This window comes from Sciurus carolinensis, unplaced genomic scaffold (genome assembly GCF_902686445.1).
Source record: "Sciurus carolinensis unplaced genomic scaffold, mSciCar1.2, whole genome shotgun sequence".
NCBI classification, from domain to species: domain Eukaryota; kingdom Metazoa; phylum Chordata; class Mammalia; order Rodentia; family Sciuridae; genus Sciurus; species Sciurus carolinensis.
In genome coordinates this window covers 5,158-16,994 of record NW_025920145.1, presented here as the reverse complement: position 1 = coordinate 16,994, position 11,837 = coordinate 5,158, and positions in this window count along the sequence as shown.

Here is an 11,837-nt window from a genome sequence, read left to right as displayed (position 1 = left end):
TCAGGTTGTTTGGAATATTTCAGTGTATCTTGAAGTGTGTTTTGAAGCATCATTTTTGTGGTTCTGTGGTGATGATCATTGTAATTTGTTGTAATGTGTGTTGTGTCAGAGCTTGAGTATTCCACTTTCCCTGTAGTTCTCCCAAGAGTGGGGTGCTTGTAGATCATGCAATCCCGCAATTTTGTTGCGTATGGTAGGCTATGTGGAGTATGACCCTTGTGGTTGCTGTTCACTTAAGACTGTATCCTAAAGGCTTATGAACACTGTGTACATTAAGACTTCTTGTGGGTGTGGTATCCACAATGTAACACAAGTTAATTGCCTCTGTTTCTGTTGTAGGAGTGGATGTCCATGGGTAGGATCTCAGTTCTCCACCTAGATATTCCTATTTGGGATCCCGTTGGCTGTTTTTGTATTAAAATAGCACTGCCCAAGCGCTGTTTATGGGTGATGGAAGGTGCTTTGTCTCCTGGCTGGGTTTTGGAGTTAGCTGAGCAGCAGAGTCCCCACCCTGCAAACTCATGATGTCCCAGGAGGTTCCTTACAGAAAAAGGGGAATGGAGCAATAGTAACAGCAACCAACTGTATACACTATGGCATCTACAACTAATTTCCACAAAAAGAGGAATGGCAGGGTTGGCAACTGCCAACAGCAAGAGCAGTAAAATGCCTTGAAGAAGATCCACTTTAAAAAGCCCATCATATATCAACCAATCGATCCACAGTACGTGACAACTGTAGCACCTTGGAGGGTAGTGGGGTGGGGTTAGGAATTTAGAAACGAAAATAGTTCTAATGGATCATATGATATAGAGTTCTTTCAGAGAAAAGTAATGTGATTCGAAATGTAACCGAAATGTTAGAAGTTTCAAATTTTGAACAGAGTAGAAGAAATGTAGGAAGGAGGATGACAAAAAGTAAAAGAAACTAAATAGAGAAAGAGATAACAAGAGAAACAGTCTGTTACAAGTGAGAAGAAAGGTGTTAGAGACAATAGACACAAACAAAAAATCCCCAAGTAAATAAAACCCTAACCCTCAAATGGCAAAACAACATGAAGTAAGAAATGTGAAAATGTAAAATGGAAAAAGAAAACAAGTGTGTATCTGAGTGTAAATCCACAAATCAAGTAGCAGTGTAAGAACAGGAAGACATATACATACATACATACATACATACATACATACGTACGTACATACACACATAGTGTATGCATGTAAGACAAAAGAAAATGGCAAAGTCACAATGAAAATAGCTGTTTGAACTCAGGTGGTCAAATCTGCTGCACTGCTTGTGCAGGACTGCCCTCCTTTCTCTTCTTCTGGGGCCTTGTGTCCCTTGGAGCACACAAGGAGTTGGGGTTTTTAGGAACTTCTTTTTATATCTGTCAGTGGGCTGTCAGCTGTATTGAAGTGGACTTGATGCTGCCTGTAATAGCGTGCAGGTTTCCTCTCACCTGTGTACAGTAGGATAGAATGGGAATGTGAGCACAGTTTTGTCCAGAGCAAATCTGTGCAGTTGGAAGTGGAAGTGCTGGTGGTTGGGGTTTAGCTCTAATCAGGCTGATGGGAATTTATTGCAGTATTTTCTCTGGAGAAGTTAAATCAACACATACCAGAGCTGGATAGATGCTGACCCTCAGTGGACCCTCCTAAAACTTCTGCTGGTCTTGTGAGATGTCAACCTTGCCAGGTCACACACACTCCACTACCAATGGATGTGGCCTTCCCAGACTCAGTCTCACAGTGTTTTCCCTGAGTAAAATCACACACACACACACACACACACACACACACACACACACACACACACACCATACACACATTGTTCAGTCTCGTAACACACTTCAGTTGGTCATGTGAGCCACCAGACTCAAAGGGAAGGTGCATTGCACTCGTGTTTGTATCTGAGTCGCATCCCTCTGGTGCCGTCTTCTCCATGCTTGTTTCAATAACCTCTAGTAGGCTCTTGCACAGACAGTATGGCTATATTAGCAAAGATCTGCTGGATTCCCACAGGAGGAAGCTGCAGTGTGGTTTCTTCAGATGTCTCTCCTCGGTTGTTTGCTTGGCGGTTGAGAATCACCAAGAACTTTTCAAACGCCAGTTGGCTGTGCTGCCAATTTGAGACTTTTTTCTGTTCTACAGGTTTTTCCATGCCATCGTTATCCTTTGTGTTTGTGGTATCTGTCCTGTCTGTGGGGAAGCAGTGCCACTCTCACAGGTGCCACTGGCTTGGCTCCAGGGTACCTTTTCTTCTCCTTTGTTCAATGCTCCTGAATTTCTGGCTCTCTAAGTGCCTCAGATATGATATTGGATTTCAGTGAAGCACCCTCTTCCCAACTCACTGAGAAGAGGTAGTCCTACTCCTTGAATTCCACACCATGAAGCAAGTGGTAATGAAGCCTTCCTCCAATCTGTCATCTTTTGATTACTCACAATTTTTATTGGTTATTTTTAACTATAGATAACATTAGGTTCATTTAGACATAGTTATAAAATAGGGAACACCATTTGGTCTAATTCAATCCCTAGTACTTTTCACTCCCCTCTCTTCCTCCCTCCCACTTTCACCTCTCCCCTATTCTTCTAATCCTGCTACTCTTTACTTATAGTTCCTCTTAAGATTCATGTCTTGTGGATGTACATATTTATGAGAATCACTGGGGTATATTCATATATGTACATAGGAAATTCAGGTTTTTGATTCATTCTTCCGTTCTTCCCTTATTCCTTCCCTTCTCCCTCTTCATCAGTCCCCTGTCCCTACTCCACTTCCCTTCTATTTTGATAGTGTACCCCCTATTCTTTTCCCCCTTATTTTAGACTACTTCTGCATTTCAGAGGACAAAATTCAACCTTTGAGTTTCTGGTTCTGGCTCACTACACTTAGCTGGATAGTCTGCGATTCCAAACATTTATTGGCAAATGCCTTAAATTTCTTCTTTGTTATGACTGAGGAATACTCCATTGTATGTGTATGTATGCATACCAATATGTGTGCATGTATGTAAGATGTCCATATATGTATCTGTATGTATCACATCACATTTTTTTTATCCATTCATCTGTTGAAGGGGATCAATGCCGTTTTTCTAGCTTGGCTATATTTGTCTAGTCAATGCAAATCCCATGACTCGAGGATGGGCAATGTTGCAAGCCAGAGTGTTGAATCCAGGAGTGGGCTGGTGTGACTAGAAAGTTCCTGTCCTCTGGGAGAGAGGGACAATTGAGAAGTCCATGGACAAGTGACAGGACACATAACAGACAAACTCAGAGGACAGAATTTACATGAACAGGGACAAAAGTAGCAAAAGACAAAACTTAGAGGATGGAGTTTACTGGAACTGTCAGTGTAACCTGAGAAAGGGATTAATACCACTCAATGTAGTGTAGGTGACAAGGACAGTGGAACTCTTCCTGCAGGAGGAGGCAAGTACCCTGGGTTGGCTTCCAGTCGCCACTAAACCAAAATGAGCTCAGAGGACAGTCCAGCTCTCCGTTCCTCAGAACAAATAACAGACCAGACAGGACAAAGACATTGATAAAGAGACATTTTTAGGCAAAGTATCTACCCAGAACATTCATGCAACTGTACAGTGAATCATACAGACAGACAAAACCAAAACCAAAACCAAAACCAAAACCAAATCTCTCGAGAGAGAATCAGAAAACCACAATCCTCTGCTGCTGGCATCCCCATATAATGTGAGAGGACTGGGGAAGTTCCGCATCAGGCTCTCCCTTACCACCCTGATACCAGAGCTGATGTCAGTGTACAGACTTGCCTCCTAGAAGGGTTAGAAGGACCCAGACTGCTTTGGAATACCACAGTCATTCCAGACCTCCCTGGACTCAGTGGAAGGCAAGGGGCCCTGGGATTTCATCAGGGGGCACGTCACCTGCATCTTCCTCACCGATGGGGAAGGTCTGAGGTGAGGCTGAGTCCCATGGGCACTGGGTGGTGATGCCACCCCCCTCCCATCTCACTGGGGCCTCCAAATGTTATGATGTGCATGAAAATTAAAGGACACCGTGCTTATTGAACCAGATTAAAAGGGGAAAAGGTCCTTCAGTGAGCAAGCCAGACTAGTGACTGGGAGCAGGCTGGTGCCTCAGAGAACTCCCAGCACTTGCATTGTGGAAGGACAGAGTTTATAAAGGTAAAACCCACAAAACCCACAAGGACAGTTGAGCCAGATGTAGGTCAGAAAGGCCTTGTTGAGACAGACATTTTGATTATATGAGAGAATTGTTTTTATTATACATTTCAGAGTTATTTTTGTTCTACATCAAGGCCATAGTCAGGGCCGTGGGAAGGTCCTACCATACTGTCAGTGTAGATACAGCTGTCAGGAGACTGAAGAGAAAACATTTTAAACAAGCATACAACGGAGTCATGTGAGAACAAATTGCCATTACTTTGATTCTTTTCTGTTTCAAGTACGTGCACATATAACTTGGTGGATTTCACTTTCCAGCACCTTCCCCCTTCCTCTCCTCCTCCCGTGCCCTCATTCCCTTTTCTCTCTACTCTTTTAGCCTCCGTTCTGTTTTCTTTTCTGGATTTTTTTTTTTTTTTTTTTTTTGTACATGAGATGGTACTCAGGGGCACTCAACCACAGAGCCACATCCCCAGTCCTATTTTGTATTTTATTTAGAGACAGGGTCTCAGTGATTTGCTGAGCACTTTGCTTACACTGTGGCTGGCTTTGAACTCAGGATCCTCCTGCCTCAGCTTCCCGAGCTGCTGGGATTACACCCATGCACCCCCACACCTGGCTCCCTTCTGTTTTCAAGGGATCCCTTTGTAAATTTTCCTTTTGCCCTTCATCATGTAGCTATGAGAGAAAACATTTTCCCTGTGACTTTGGGAGTGTGGCTCATTTCTCTTAGCATGGTGTTCTCCAGGTCCACCCACTTACCAGCAAATGACAATTTCTTTCTTCTTTATGTAGGAGAAAGTAGAACTCCATAGTGTATACGGACCACATTTTCTTTATCCATTTATTTGTTGGCAGACACTTAGACTGGTTGATGATTTGGCCAATGTGAATTATGCTGGGTAAATACTGGAGTGCATGTGTCATGATAGCGTGCTGATTTTAGTTTTGTGGGACAGATTAGAAGATGTGGAATTTCTTGATCCTATGATGTGCCCATTCAGAGACTTTGATGAATCTGTGTACTGTTTTCTGTAGTGGTTGTGCTTTGCATTCCCAGCAGCGTGTAAGTGTTCCTTTCTGTCTGCATGCTCACCAGCATTTATTATCATTTATAATCTTGTTGCTTGATATTGTAACTGGGATGAGGTGCAAGGTCAACGTAGTTTTGATTCTCATCTCTCTGATTCCTAAGGATGTGGAGCATTTATTCATGTATTTTTTTTTTGTCCACATGCATTTCTTCTTTTGAGAAACGTCTGATTAGTTCATTTGACCCAATGTTGATTAGTTACTTTCTCAGCGTCCAGTATGTTTTTGGTATATTCAGGCTATTAATCCTTTGTCACCAGAGTTGTTGACAAAGATTTTCTCCCATCCTACAGGCTGTCTTTTCATAATCTTACTTATGTTATTTGATATGTAAAAGTTTTAAAAATAAAATTGTACCTTATTACTTGGTTTCATTTCACTCTGATAATAACCAGGTCACAGAAGTTATTGAGAATATTGAATGACATAATATTTGAAAGGTCTTAGAGCTTTGGCAGTCTTACTTAGGAAGTCAGTGCCTATGACTGTATGTTGGAGCGTTGACCCTGTGTCCTCTTCTCGCAGGTGCAAAGTTTTTCAACAAACTCCCGTGTTTGACTGACTTCAGAGGGCACCTTTGTGTAGGGTGAGAGGTATGGATACAGTTTCCTTCTTCTACAAATGAATATCCAGTTTTCTCAGCACCGTTTGTTTAAATAGCATGTTTTACTTTATCATAGGTCTGGCACCTTTGTCCAGGATCAGAGAACTTTGTATGAATGGTTGTTTTGTATTCTGTTGTTTTGGTCTTCCTATCAGTTTTTATGCCAATTCCTTGCTATTTTTGTTACCATAACTTTGTTGTAAAATTAGGGTTAGGAATGGAGATGCCTCTACCCTTGTTCTTTTTGCTCAGTGTTCCTTTGGTTATTCTGTGTGTTTTACTCTTCCATATGAATGTAGGACTGTGTTTTTTTTTCTAGTTCTTTTAAGCTCATCATTTATCCTTTGATGTGGATTGCATCAAATTCATGCATCACTTTTAGTAATATGGCCATTCTTTCTATCCAAGAACACAGGAGGTCTTTTCATTTTCTGATGTCCTTTTAATTTATTTCTGTAGTGTTTTGTTCTTCATAGAGTTTGTTCACCTCCTTGGTTAGATGTATTCATAGGTTTTTACTTTTTTGGTTGTTGTGAAAGAATTGTTTCCCTGATATTTTCTCATGGAGTATGTTATTGGTGTATAGAACCACTACTGATTTTTGCATGTCGATTTTGTTTCCTGCTACTATCCTGGGTTATTTTTATCAGCTCTAAAATCTTCTGGTGGAGATTATTTAGTATTGCAAGTATTGTATTATATCATCTGTGAAAAGAAATAATTGGACTTCTTTATTCTCCTTTTTATTCAATTTCCTTCTTTTGTGCAACTGCTCTGGGTAATAATTCTTGTACTACATTGAATAGGAGTGAGAAGAGTGAACATCATTATCTCGTTCCTGACTTTAGAGAAAAATCTTTGTTTCCCCTATTTAGTATGATGTTGGCTGTGCATTTATCATATATAGTATTTATGATGTTAAATTTCTCTATTCATGTTACATATATGAATGGGTGCTGAATTTTGTGTAAGATTCTCTGCAACTATCCGTATGATCATGGCATTTTCTTCCTTATCTCTATGTGATTTACATTATAAATTACAATAAATTCCATTTGTATGTACAAAAAATTACATTTATTGATTTGTGTTTGTTGAACCCACCTTTCATCCCTGGAATGAAACCAACTTGTTTATGAAACAGTCTCCTTGATGTGTATTTGAATATGGATTGCTAGTATTTTATTAGGGATTTTTCAATTTGTGTCTTATCTGGCTTTGGTAACAGGGTGATACTTGATTCGTGGAATATGTTTTGGAATGTTTCCTCTTTTTATGTCACAAAACCGGTTGAGAAGCATTGATGACAGTTCCTCTTTCAAGATCTGTTAGATTTCAGCTTAAATCCATGTGTTCCTGTGCTTTTCATTGGTGAAAGTTGGAAGGACTTTTGTTTGTTTGTTTGCTTTAATTACTGCTTCAAACTCGTTGCTTGATATGGTGTACTTAGCTTTTCGATATCCTCTTAGATCAGTTTGGGAAGGTCATGTATGTCTAGAATTTTGTGAAAGTCTTCTCGATATTTCAATTTATTGAAATATGATTTCAAGAGAGTCCTTAATGATCCTGTGGTTTTCAGAAATGTCCTTCTCTAAATTTGTTGGTTTTGGTCTTCTCTCTAAAACAGAGGTTAAGGTTTTATCAGTTGTGTTTATATTTTCAAAGAATCAAGTCTTTTTTTTACCCTGCTCCCTTTGTTTTTTTTTTCCTATTTCTTTAATTCTGTCTCTGATATTATTACTTGTCTCCCACTACTTGTTTCTCCTTTCCTAGCACCTTAAGTTGTAATACAAGACTGATTATTTGGTGTCTTCCTTTCTAATGTAGACCTTTGATGCCATGAACTTTCTTCTTAGAACCACCTTCAAGAAGATTCTGTGAAGTTCTTATTTGTTGCTAAGAATTTTTTGAATTCTCCATTGATTTTCTTCTATGATTCATTAACAGTTAGTAAGCTTGTTATTTGAATTCCATGTGTTTGTATTGTATTTCCCTTGCTGTTGGTTTCTAATTTCATTTTATTATGATAAGATAAATTGCAAGGGATTATATTTTTGCATTTACTAAGTCTTTGTGTCATAAAATATATTTAGTTTGGGAGGAGGTTTTGTGATTAGCTGAGAAGAAAGTGAGTTTGGTTATTGATGGAAGAATTCTTCTCTAAGTGTCTTTTCAGTCCATCTGTTTGGGTAATCATATTATTTTAGATCAGAACAGTCGTAATATGGGTTGGGTGTTGATTACTTATCTGTGGGTGAGAGAGTTGTGTGGAAATTATATTATTGTGTGGGATTTTTTTTACATGAAGGTGAGTGTACTGAGGTTTGGGAACAAATATGTGCAGTCCTTTCATCTTCTGGTTATACTGTACCCTTTACCAGTATTAACTGACCCATTTTGTGTCTTCTGGTTCATTGTGACTTGAGATCTACTGTGTCAGATAAAAGTGTAACTACGCATGTTTGGTTTTGTGTCTAATTGGTTGGATTACCTTTTTTCCATTCTTCTTGCTTTGGATGTATTTGCCTTTAAGGTGGGTTGCTTGGAAAAAACATAGTTGGATCATGTGTTTTGATCTTCTCTGGAAGTTACTGTGTTAGTTGGACAGTTGAGGCCAATTACATTCAGTATTTCTATAGAGACATGACAGTGGTTTCCTCCCCTTTTATTTCTAATGTTTAATTTGGTCCTAGTTAGCTTTGACTTGGCTTGTGCTCTAATGAGACTCATGCATTTGTAGTATGTGATTATTTTATTCTTTGATGGGTATAGCATTTGTTGAAGTAGTGCTGTCTTAGTAGTTATGAATTCTTTTGGTTTGTACCTCTCTTGGAGGATTTTTATTTCTTCATCAGCTATGAAGGATACGTTTATTGGACATGGCAGTCTTGGATGGCAGTATATTCCTTTGAGGGTGTGGTGTACGTTGTTCCAAGCCTTCCTTAATTTGGGAGTCTGTGTGAAGGTAATTCTCATTGGCTTCACGGTAAATGTGAGTTTCCAATTTTCTCTCAAGTCTTTTAAAATCGTGCACTTTTGTGTATTGGCAATTTTAATTATGTTATAATTTAATTATAATGTATAACTATAGTTTAATTATATATTATAGTGTCATAATTTAATTCTAATGAGAGGCTCCAGATTGGTGTTTTCTATTTGGGACTCAGGATGTGGATTTCCATCTCATTCCCAAGTCTCAAATTATTTTTTGTGATGTTATTTTACAGAATAGGTGACATATAACCTTAGGTTGTATCTCACCACTCTCTCCATTGTCAGTGATTCTTAGGTTTGCTCTTTTAATATTGTGCCAGATTTCCTGAACATTCTGCTCTTTTGTTGTCTTGTGTTTCTGATTTAAAGATCACATAGTCTGTCTTCAGGGCCTGGAAATCTGTCTTGTCTGTTGTGTAATCTGTTGGTGATGCTTTCAACTGAATATTTACTTGGATTTATTGAGTCTGTCATTTTCAGGATTTCTGTCTTTCTTTCTCAGACCCTTTTTTTTTTTTTTTTGCTGAAATGATCTTTCATTTCCTGTATTTTCTCTGTTAATTCTTGCTTAGATCATCTTGTAGTTCCTGAATGATTTAAAAACATCAACCTTGTAAATTCTTCATACTGCATTTCTTCTAAGGCATTGTCTGTATGGCCAGTTGTTGAATTGTTTCTGTGAGGCATTTGGGGGCATTTCTCCCCTTGCTTTCTTCTATTGCTTGTGAGATGAAGTGAGGTCTAGGTTCTTTCTCTTGTGCATCTGAAGAATGAGACTCATAGCGAAGAGAGGGTAAAGTGACAAATAATTTTTCTTTCTTCAAACACAGAAGTGGTGCAACTTCCGTGAGGGAGGGGTTCCACATGAGTTGTTGTTGAGTTGCTGTTGTCTAGGGTTTTATATTGGCATTGGTGGGGGTGACCTTTAAAGCCATTGTCTGATGGCTTTTAGGAAAGGGAGTTTCTACATCCAATCAGAGGAAGACATTCTGTGATCATGGGCCCCCCACCCTCCAGTCAGGAAGTTCATTAAGTGCTGCTCATGGGCTTCTTTACATGCTCACTAGATATTTTAAATATGGAATTGTAGCAATCAAGGTCCCTGCTGTGTGTGCCTATCATGTTTCTAGTTCCTGCTCTTATCCGCCCCCTCTGAAGAAATAATCCTAACTTCCATTAGGGGATTTAGTTGATGACCACTCTTCCTTCTTCAGGCTGCATGGGGACATAATCTCTGGCAAATAGGGAAGCTCTTCAGTGGGTCTATCTGGAAGATCTTGAAAATGCATCTGTGGTCCGCTGTCTAATATCATGTGGAACTTGATAACTTCGAGACAAGAAGGGATGAATTTCCCTAAGGTATTAAATATACATGAGCCAAAGAGCACAATCAAACACACCATGCCTAAGTGGGCAAGTAAGGGCCACAAGCTGTGAAGGAGTTGTTCCCACAGGAGTGTTCACCAATTGGAAAGCTCTTCTTTATGTGTTACAATCTGATTGGAGTTTTTTGTCAATGAGCTTAACTCAAGAATTCTTCCCATAAAAGCAACATTCTCCTTGCAAAGTGAGTTTCCCCCAGCATTGGTGGTCAAAAGTTGCAGAGCCTGGGTGATTTTGTAGGACCTCTCCCACCAGGGATCTACCTGCTGGGTTAGTTTTTGTCTCCCCCTACAGTGGTTTCCCTGAGTGCCTTAAGGAGCTGGGCATAGAGATGTACAGAGGTTCCTCTAACAGCTGTCCCTGTGTTGTCCACTATCCCTGATATTAAAGTTATCAATGTTCTGAGAGATGCAAGTATTACCCTTTTGATTCTAGATAGATTTTATGTACCCGATGCATCTTTGTCACCCTTGGTGCTATTGAAGTTCCCAGGCGATGTAGGCCAACAAGCTGTGGCCTCTCCACACTGGTGGCAAGGAAATATATGCCCTATCTCCACAATGAAAACTAACACTCTCTGGCTCCAGATTTATTTGAACCCATTGGAAAAGGTAAGTTAGGGGGATTTCACTGAAAGGCCTGGAGCCTTTCCTAAATAAAACCATGGTATATCCTAATCTGGAGATATCCTTTTGGCCAAGAATCAAAAAATATGCATTTTCCAAATGAATTTTGGGGAGGAAACTAGTAAGCGTGGGACAATAGGGAGATCAGTACTGTTAAAAGACACTGAACTCCATCTTGCTGAAAGATTGGAGGCATTATTTTTCGAACACAAGGAGGCCTTACAGGGAGGGATAAATTGAAGGTCTGGTACTGTGATGCCTCCTGCTTCACTTTTTTTTTTTTTTCTTTGCCAAGGATTGCTTCTGGTATTACGGATCTCTTATTTTTCCCGAATGAATTTTAAAATTGCTTTTTCTAATTCTATGAAGAGTGTCATTGACATTTTAACGGTTGACAATATTAACTATGCCTGTCCAAGGGCATGGGAGATCTTTTCATCTTCTAAGGTCTTCTTCAGTTTCTTTCTTCAGTGTTGTATAGTTTTGATTGTAGATGTCTGCCACCTCTTTTATTATATTGGCTCCCAAGTACTTTACTTTTTAGAGACTACTGGGAATGGGATAATTTTTCCAATTTCTCCTTATATAAAGAAATAATTCTTGAGAGCAACACAGTAATTCTTGGGCAATGGTGATGTTGTTACTGTTTAAAGAACTGAATTCCATCCTGCTGAGATACTGGAGGCATTACTTTTAGAACAGAAGGAGGCCTTACAGGGAGGGATAAATTGAAGCCTAAGAACAAGTGGGTCTCTTCGAGTCTCTCAGAATTTGGGATAACACCTGCTACTTTGTCCCCAAAGCAGAATTTGTACCTTTTAAACTTCTTCAAAAGGTCTGCAGCCTTGGTGCAGTGAGCCTTTCCAGATTGCTTTTCCTTTGTGAACTCCTTTCTCTAGCATGTAGGTAGGAGCTCACTAGAACTTAAGAATCCTAAGTATAGGAAGAAACAGCCATTTATTTCCAATAGTGGCTT